Below are 10,743 nucleotides of genomic sequence, written 5' to 3'. Positions count from 1 at the left end.
AACCTAGCTTCATCAAGAGGCTTCGTGAATATATCGGCAAGTTGATCTTTGGTTGGAACATAGATAAGCTCAATATCACCATGGGCAACATGATCCCTAATGAAATGATTCCGGATCTCAATATGCTTCGTTCTTGAATGTTGCACCGGATTATAGGCAATCTTGATGGCACTTTCATTGTCACATAATAGAGGCACTTTGTCACAAATGATACCGTATTCCTTTAAAGTTTGCCTCATCCATAACAATTGAGTGCATCCACTTGCGGCGGCAACATATTCGGCTTCGGCGGTGGAGAGAGATATACAATTTTGCTTCTTAGAAGACCAACACACCAAGGACCTACCAAGAAATTGGCAAGCCCGGGAGTTGATTTCCTATCATCCTTGTCACCCGCCCAATCCGCATCGGTATAACCATTGAGAATAAAACTTGAGCCTTTGGGGTACCAAATACCATATCTTGGGGTATCAACCAAATATCGAAAGATTCTTTTGAGAGTCATCATGTGGCTCTCCTTAGGAGAAGCTTGATACCTTGCACACACACCAACACTCAACACTATGTCCGGTCTAGATGCACAAAGGTAAAGCAAGGATCCAATCATGGAGCGATATACCTTTTGATCCACCTCTTTACCATTGGGATCTAGTGCAAGATGACATTTGGTAACCATAGGAGTGGCCACACCTTTCATCTCGGTCATCTTGAACCTCTTGAGCATGTCTTGGAGATATTTTGCTTGGTTGATGAAGGTTCCTTCCCTCAATTGCTTGATCTCGAAACCAAGGAAGAACTTCATCTCTCCCATCATAGACATCTCAAACCTATCGGTCATAAGCTTTGAGAATTCATCATTGAAAGCTTTGTTAGTAGAGCCAAATATAATATCATCAACATATAATTGGCAAACGAAAAGCTCCCCATTGACCCTCTTAGTAAAAAGAGTGGGGTCGATTAGCCCAACATCAAACCCACGGTCTACCAACAATTCCTTAAGGTGCTCGTACCAAGCTCTAGGAGCTTGTTTGAGACCATAAAGTGCTTTATCAAGCTTGTAGACATGGTTAGGAAAGTTGAGATCCTCGAACCCCGGGGTTGCTTAACATAAACCTCTTCATGCAAAGGACCATTAAGAAAAGCACTTTTCACATCCATTTGTTGTAACTTAAAGTTATGATGTGAGGCATAAGCAAGAAGGATACGGATGGACTCAAGGCGAGCCACGGGAGCATAGGTTTCTCCAAAGTCAATTCCCTCAACTTGAGAGAACCCTTGAGCCACCAATCTTGCCTTGTTCCTCACAACATTTCCAAACTGATCTTGCTTGTTCTTGAAAATCCATTTAGTGCCTATAACATTGCGGCACTCATTTGGCTTCTTTACTAAAGTCCACACTTTGTTGCGCTTGAAGTTGTTGAGTTCTTCATGCATAGCTTCCAACCAATCCGAATCTTCAAGGGCTTCAAATACTTTCTTGGGTTCCACTAAGGAGATATAAGCATGATGATTGCTAAAGTTAGCCAATTGCCTTCTTGTGGAAACCTTTGCCCTTACGTCACCAAGAACCTTGTCATGTGTGTGTTCAAGACGCTCAAGTTGCCTTTCTCTTCTTGCTAGACGACGGGCCTCGATCTCCTCCTTGGTTCTTCTTGGCCTTGGAGGTGTCACTTGATCAACTTGATCATTTGGGTCCCCGTCTTGACCTTCAACTTGAGCTTCCTCAATTACTTGGGGTTGCTCATCCTCATGTGCTTGATCTTGGACAATATTTGGTGAAGCGCAAATATCAAATGGATACTCATCTGAGCCATCATGAATTCTTGGTTGATCTTGTCCTTGATCTTGTTCATGAGGGAGAGGGTTTTCTTCTTGTTCTTGGGTTGGTGCATCATTAGCTTCAAGAGATGGGGTTTGTTGATGTTGAGAGGATGAGGGCTCCACCGTGGTAGAGCATAGTTCTTCCCGAGACGCCACACCGTGTCCCTCAATGGGGCGGAAAAATCCCACACCCATTCTTACTATGGCATCTTGAGGTATTTCATCACCTGCACATACATCAACTTGCCCCACTTGGGAGCCATCATTTTCTTCGAACCTCACACTACAAGATTCGATGATAATCCCGGAGGCTATATCAAAGACTCTATAAGTGTGAGATTCGGCACCGTAACCAACAAATATACCCTCCAAAGCTTTAGGAGCAAATTTAGATAAACGAACTCCTTTGATTTTGTAGAAACACTTACACCCGAACACCTTGAAGTATGAGATATTAGGCTTGTTCCCGGTGAGTATTTCATATGGAGTCTTGTTCAAGCCCTTGCGGAGATAGAGCCGGTTAGAGGAGTGGCAAGCGGTGGAGATGGCTTCCACCCAAAAGTTATAGCGGAATTTATACTCCGCCATCATAGATCTTGCCATATCCATAAGAGTCCGGTTCTTCCTCTCCGCAACACCATTTTGTTGAGGGGTGTAAGCAGCGGAATATTGATGTCGAATCCCCTCATCACTAAGAAAATCATTGAGTGTATAGTTCTTGAACTCGGAGCCGTTGTCACTTCTTATTGCCATAATGAGGAGGTTGTGTTGGCGTTGCACCTCGGTAGCAAAGTCAATGAATATTTGTTGAGTCTCATCTTTCGTCTTGAGAAAGTAGACCCAAGTGTATCTTGAGTAATCATCAACAATCACCAAGCAATGTTTCTTCGCACCAAGACTTGCATGAGTAAAGGGACCAAAGAGATCCACATGAAGGAGCTCCAAGATCCTCTTGGAAGAGATAATAGTCTTGCTTGGATGCGGAGAGTCATGCATTTTTCCTTCAACACAAGCCCTACAAACACGATCTTTGGCAAAAGACACATTTTCCATTAGTCCCACAATATGGTTCCCCTTGTGAAGACTTTGCAAAGTTCTCATGTTGACATGGGCTAGGCGGCGATGCCACAACCAACCCACGTCCGCCTTTCCGAATAGGCACATCGCACTTGTCGTGGTGGTCCCCGAAAAGTCCACCACATACAAGTTGTGTTCGCGATACCCAACGAAAGCGACTTTTAGAGTCTTGCTCCACAAGAGGACCACAATATCATTATCAATAAAGACGGCGAAACCCATCTTGCCAAGGGCGGAAACGGAAAGCAAATTGTAACCAAGGGTTTTGACAAGCATGACATCCACAAGAGTAATGTTGTGTGCAACCACAACCTTGCCAAAACCCAATACCTCGGATGTAGAATTATCGCCAAAGGAGACGGTGATATCATTTATGTTAGGCCTCAACTCCTTGACGAGGTTCTTGCCGCCGGTCATATGACTTGTAGATCCACTATCAAGTACCCATTTTGAACCTCCGGCGGCATAGTCCTACATGAGATCAATTCTTGGATTTAGGTACCCATTTCGCAATGGGTCCTCTTTTGTTAGCAACAAGGGTCTTTGGGACCCAAATAGACCAAGCAACATAACCATCATATGGGCCAACATATTTAGCATAAACATCACCATAATAATCTTTAAATAAAACATAGTGAGGGTTAGCAATTCCCGCATCATCATCATTCATGGTTTTGCCCTTGGAGGCTTCACCATTAGTGACGACTTTCTTCTTCTCTTGTGCGGGCTTGGCCTTTTTCTTGTTTGCCTTCTTTGCCTTGGCATTATAACCAAGGCCCTCCTTCCCATTGTTTGATCTTTGCTTACTCAAAAGATCATCCAAAGAAAGTTTACTTTGGGGAGAGGAGGCCTTAGCAAGTTCATCCTTCAACCTAGCATTTTCCTCAACAATATTTGCATGATCACATAGAGGAGTAGAGGAACTAGGCACATCATATGTAGCAAGCCTAATTTGAAGTTGCTCATAGGACTTGGATAGGAGAGTGAATTCACTCTTCAAAGCTTTGTGAGCTTTGTCTAGTTCATCTAGATCCTTCACAAGTTTCTCATGATCAACCTCAAATTGGGCCTTTTCCTTTTTAAGCACTTTAGTCTTAGCCCTAGCAAGATCTCTAGCTTTTGTGAGCTTGTTAATTTTATCTTGAGGCTCTTCAAGAGTTTCTAGCCTCTCCTCAAGAGAAGCTATAGTTTCTTGACTTTCCTCAAGAGCATTTTTAAGAGCATGGATTTCAAGAGAGTCTTCTCTCTCTATTTGACCCTTTTTCTCAAGCATATCACTTTGTTGAGCTATACGAACCATGAGGTTTGAAACATGCTTTTTAGTATTACCTTGTAGGTTGAGAATGAAATCATCAAAATCTAGCATTTCTTGTTTCACTTTTAGACTAGCATCATCAACCCCTAGATCACTAGATATGTTAGGCATAGAGGGGCAAGGAGATGATACCTCGGAGGATTTAGCCATGAGGCAACTTTCTTCCTCCACATGAATGACCTCATTGGGGGATTCACTTGGTGATGAAGAGTTAGTGGAGAGGGAGGCAAGAGCGACCAAGCCATTAGAGGTTGCATCTTCTTCATCATCAACATCATCATCTCCGGAGGTATACTCTTCTTGAGTTGATAGCACAATAGATGTGTCCAAAGAGGACCTTGCCATGAAGCAATGTGCATTCTTGATATGAGAATTCTCATTGGGAGAGTCAAAGAGTGAAGAAGAGGGAATGTTGGTGGTGACGATGGCGGCCAATTCCTTTGAGCTTTCTTCATCTTCCTCACTACTAGAGCTTTCCACTTCATCGGAAGAATATTCTTCCCTTGTTACTAGCACAACTCTTGAGGGCCTCTTGCCCTTCTTGGTCTTGTTGTTGTAGAATTTCTTGTTGGGGACTTTTGAATATTTTCCCTTTGTGTCTTTGCTCTTGTCCTTGGGAATGAGCCTCCCATTATGAAGCTCTCTATTCTCATAGGGGCATTCGGCAATGAAGTGGCGCTTGTCATCACAGCTTGTAGCATGATCTTGTCTTTGGACCAAAGCTAGTGAACCCACTTTTGTTGTTCCTCTTGATGTTGTCTTCCTTGGCCTTGGAGGGATCAACCCAAAAGGATTTTGCATGGAAGGCCATGTGATCATGGTAGTGGCATTGCAAATCTTCCGGATAGGACATACTCCAAGATGCCCTATAAGATTCTTGAGGAATCACTTCTTCAACGGAGTTGACCACCAAGGCAAGGTTGGAGCCTTTTGCCATCCCAAGAGCTCGATTGCGAGAATCATGAGAGGTTTCCTCAAGCACTTTGAGAGCTTGCATCTCGTGCACGACTTGTTGAGAGGTGAGAGAGGAATAGCATTCCCTCCCCACAAGAGTCTTGACATCGATGGGTACAAATGGCATCATGCATTCAATGTACTTCTCCTTGATCCAAGAGTCATTGATGTGGGTGGCACCAATAAGCCGGAAGGCATCGGCAACGGTGAGGAGTCTTCCATACATGACTTCATGATCTTCATCCGGTAGCCTCATGAACCCTTCAGCTTTATTCTTAAGAGCATTATACTTGTTCCTCCTTGTGCTCTCACTTCCAATGCAACTCGCGGCCAAACCATCCCAAGCTTCCTTGGCGGTGGTGTAGTTCCGAACACGATGCAATTCCTTTGTCCCCACACTAGTTTGAATCATGTGCAAGGCGGTATTGTTGAGTTGACTACCAACCGCCTCTCTTCTAGTCAACTTGTCGGGGTTGTATGGCTTGAAGCCTTCCAAGATGATTCTCCAAAGTTCATTGGAGGCACTGCAAACATGAGAGCGAAACTCAAATTGCCAAGTATCGAAATTCTCAATGGAAAACTTAGGTGGGTCGCCCCGAATGTTCATATGGGGATGGGGAACCGGTATATCGGGAGATAGAAAAGGTGGAGCTACTCGATTGTAGCTATCACCTCCACTAGTTGTCCTAGGAGATGCAATGGGATTTTTTAAAGTGTTTAAGTTATCACCGTCCACGGGTTTGGTAGAGGAGGGTAGTTCCGAAGCCTCACCCTCTTCTAACGCACCCGTGTCCTTTACCTCTACACTAGGAGCCTTGGGAAGGGCCGGAGCCAAAAGCTCGGCAATCATCTTTTTCATGCTTTCCATTTGGGCTTCCATGGAGGACTTCAACGAATTGAAGTCTTCCATGGAGACCGTCTTGGTGGCCTCTTCCGTGGGATCCTCGTTCGGCATACTCTTAGGCGGTTAAGCTCGAAATAAGAGCCGAGGCTCGATACCAACCGAAAGGATCGTATGCCGCACCTAGGGGGTGAATAGGTGCTAACCAATTTTTAGTTCTTTTTCAATTTAGGCTTGACACAAAAGGTAAATTCTCTAGATATGCAACTAAGTGAATTTACCTATATGACAAGGATATCAACTAAGCAAGATATAGCTACGCAATATAGGAGATAGAATGGGATAGAGGTAACCGAGAGTGGAGCACGCAATGACACGGAGATGATTCCCGTAGTTCCCTTCCTTTGCAAGAAGGTACGTCTACGTTTGGAGGAGTGTGCCTGCTACGCAAGCCAAACCAACAACCACGAAGGCTTCACTCAGATCTCCTGTGAGCAACGCCACGAAGGCCTAGCCCACTTCCACTAAGGGATTTCCTCGAGGCGGAAACCGGGCCTTTACAAAGTTCTTGGGGCACACATCCACAACCAAATTGGAGGCTCCCAAATAAGTAACAATACAACAATCAACAACAACACATCAACAACAAATCAACTAGGGAACCAAATAGGAACACTAGCATGAGATCCCTCAAACAAATGAGGGGGAAATGAAAAACGCTTCGGTGAGGATGTAGATCGGTGGCTTCTCCTTCGAATCTCCAAAGATCAAGAGATTTGGTTGGGGGAGGAAGGAGATCTTGAAATCTTGTGTTTCTTGAGGTGGCTCTAATGGAGGTGAAGCTTGGCAGATTTCTTGTGCAATGATTGAGCAAAGGGGTAAGGAAGAAGAAGAGGGGTATAAATACCCCTCCCCAAAATCCAGCCGTTGTGCATTTCGGGGGGCCGGATAATCCGCCCTAAGTAAGGGCCGGATAATCCGCCCCCCCGGATAATCCGCCCTCCAGGAACAAAACCATGACAATGTCCGGCAAATATCCGGCCCTCGTCCGGAGAGGCAATTCTTCAAGTCCTTAGCCATTTTCGAGGGGGCCGGATATTCTTGAAATATCCGGCCCGGATTATCCGGCCCTGGTACAAAACCGGGACAATATCCGGGCAAATGTCCGGCCCCTATACTGAGCTGCATTTCCCCAAGTCCTTAGCCGAATTTCTGGGGGCCGGATATTTTGGAAATATCCGGCCCGGATTATCCGGCCTGATGATTATTTTTGCAACAGCATTTTGACAAAACTGAGCACATCCAACACGCATACAAATGTATCTATGTAATTCCTGTACCACTTAAACAACCATTAGTGTATCACATACATTGACATCAAACACACAAAACATAATATGAGAGATGTTCTTTCAGCTACCACCCATGTAAGGAAAAAGTATCCCTCGCTGTATCCTCCAACCGTGTACAGACCTCCGTAAACAGGTCGCGGTTCTCCAACTTCTGCAGCGCAGACCACGAACGAAGAGTAGCGGTACATCTATAGATAACCTGCAAGAGAGAATAATTCGTGTCATTAAAAACATTGTCATTTCTACACAGTCATAGCAACCATATAATGGCAAACGCCCCCACCCTAATAAACGTTCTAAATATGTGGTCGATCTCATGAAGCCAATTACCGAAGATGTTGTCCACACTATTCGGGGGATACAGATCAGAAGCTACTTGAATGCATGACCATATAGATCTATCAAAGCGACATTGGAAAAACAAATGTTTAATTATCTCATTGTGTTGACAAAAAATACACTGTGTACTCCCATAACAATTGCGTTTCACAAGATTATCTTTGGTTAGGATTACTCCTCAATGCAAATACCAGCCAAAAATCTTAATTTTGAGCGGTATCTTCATCTTCCAAATCTTCTTGTTTTTATCAACTGGTATTTCCAGTTGGATAAAGGCATTGTATAATGAACTTATAGAGAATTTTCCATTGTATTGTAAGTTCCAACAAAATTCATCTTGCCCTTCAGACAAATGGATGGATTCCAAACGCAACAGTAAGGCATTCCATGCAAGAAGTGTCGGACCGATGAAATCTCGTCCAAACGTCACTGTCGGAGGTGAGGTTGCCATTACTAATGCAATGATATCACTTTTGCAACGAACAATATTGTATAACGCTGGATATTATTTAGAGAGAGGCCTATTCCCCAGCCATGTATCCTCCCAGAATCGTATCTGCGATCCATCCTTAATAATAAAAGTACCATATCTGAAGAAAAATTTGTCCGTTTCCATTAGGCCAGCCCAAAAATGCGAGTATCCCGGTTTCCAAAGGATATGGGATAACGCTTTGTCACCGATGTACTTTCTTCTAACCATGGTCTATCATACGCCTTCTTCGGTTAGTAGCTTAAAAAGCCACTTACCTAATAAGGCTGAGTTCTTGACCTCAAGGTCGTGAACTCCTAGCCCACCCATATCTTTAGGTCGGCATATGACAGACCACTTGACCAGTCGATATTTCTTTTTTTCACTATCCCCTTGCCAAAAAATATCGATCTATAATAGTCGAGCTTGTGTAATACACCTTTTGGCAAAATAAAGAAGGATATCATATACAGCACCATATTGGTGAGTACTGAATTAATCAGAACCAATCTTCCTCCAAGGGATAACATTTTACCTTTCCAGCTACTAAGTCTCTTCTGAAGTCTTTCCTCGACTAGTTTCCACTCAACCATCGTTAATCTCTGATAATGAATCGGGATGCCCAGATAGTTGATAGGAAACTGGCCTTGCCCACAGCCAAACAGTTCCGAATATTCGGCGACTAAGCCCTGAGCATCGCCAAAACAGAACAATTCACTTATATGGAAGTTTATTTTAAGTCTTGATAAATGCTCAAGAGCAGCCAAAATCAGCTTTAAATTTCGAGCTTTATCGAGATCATGTTCCATAAATAAAATTGTATCTTCGGCATATTGAAGGATTGATAAACCACCATCTACAAGATGTGGGATCACTCCTTCAATTTGACCATCAAATTTAGCTCGATCGATCATTATAGCGAGCATATCCGCCACAATGTTAAATAAAAGTGGTGATAGAGGTCGCCTTGGTGTAAACCTTTTCGTGTCTGGAAGAAGCGTCCCGTATCATCATTGAGACGAATCGCTACACTTCCTCCATACACAAAATTATTGATCAATGCTCTCCACTCCGGTGAAAAACCTTTCATCCCGAGTGTCTGATGGAGAAAAAACTAGTTAACTTGATCATAAGCTTTCTCGAAATCAAGTTTTAAGATCACCCTATTCATCTTTTTGGTATGCAGTTCATGAACCGTCTCATGTAGAACCACAACCCCATCTAGGATATTGCGTCCTTGCATGAAAGAGGTTTGCGACGGCCTTACCACATGATCAGCCACTGTATTCAGTCTAATGGTGGCCACTTTCGTGAATATCTTGAAGCTTACATTTAGGAGGCAGATGTGTCTATATTGTTGGATCATTTCTGCCTCTTTAACTTTGGGTAACAAGATAACCTCACCAAAATTTAGACGGAATAATTCTAACTGTTCAGCGTGTAAAACACTGAACATTTCTAGAAGGTCGCCTTTGATTGTATCCCAAAAAGTCTGATAAAATTCAGCGGGGAAACCATCTGGACCCGGGGCTTTGTTATGTTCCATTTGGAAAATAGACTTATTAACTTCCTCCTCGATTAAGGAGCCGTTAAAACAACATTCTCCTCCTGAGATACTTGGGGTATATCTGCTATTTGGGACTCATCCAGAGAGAAGGAACTCTCATCTGGTGGACCAAATAGACCCTTATAATAATTAGCAATATAGGATTTGAGTTGCTCATGGCCTTCAATTAGACCTCATCTTGTACTAGAGATTCTATACGTTTTTTCCTGTGACGGCCATTGGCAATCCCATGGAAATATCTCGTATTTGAATCTCCTTCCAGAATGAATTGGGCTTTTGAACGTTGGTATCATTTCAACTCTTCTTCCCGAAGAAGACCCGCTCATTGTAGATTGATTTTTCAATTCAATGCTCGTTAGCGGTCTCACTTCAACAAGCGTTTCTATCTCATCTATGATAGATGATAAGCGAAGATTCTCCTTTTTAATAATACATGTTGTATGTCTCACCCATCCAGAAAGGTGTTTGCGAACAACTCGCATCTTTTTATTCCACCTTATAACCGGTTTGTTGGAATACACTGTCTTTCCCATACATTTTTAACCATCTCGTGAAAACCTTCCCGCTGTAACCATCCAAGTTCAAACTTAAATGGTTTCTTAGACAACGGTCTTGTTAACCCGGTAGTTAAAAGTATGGGAACATGGTCCGACAGTTTTTCAATACGTTCTAGTGCGCGGACTGATACCATCGGATATTTATCCTCCCACCTGGTGTCCATCAACACGTGGTCCAATTTTTCCTATGTTGGGTCAGGTAAACTATTAGCCCATGTAAACTCTCGGCCTGCCATCTCAACCTCTCTCAAGTCTAAGCTATTTATGATAGCGTTAAACAAGAAAGGTCAGTGGCCATAAAAAGGGCCTTTACTTTTCTCATGGTGGAATCTCGGCAAGTTGAAATCTCCCCCTATGAGAATAGGGTAGGACTCGTCCTTTGCAACATTCACAAGCTCACGTAAAAAGTCAGCCTTAAAGTTGTCCTGGGCTGCACCATAAACGGAGATCA

Source organism: Lolium rigidum, chromosome 3 (assembly GCF_022539505.1).
Source record: "Lolium rigidum isolate FL_2022 chromosome 3, APGP_CSIRO_Lrig_0.1, whole genome shotgun sequence".
NCBI lineage: Eukaryota > Viridiplantae > Streptophyta > Magnoliopsida > Poales > Poaceae > Lolium > Lolium rigidum.
Note: the sequence above shows the minus strand (reverse complement) of the source record.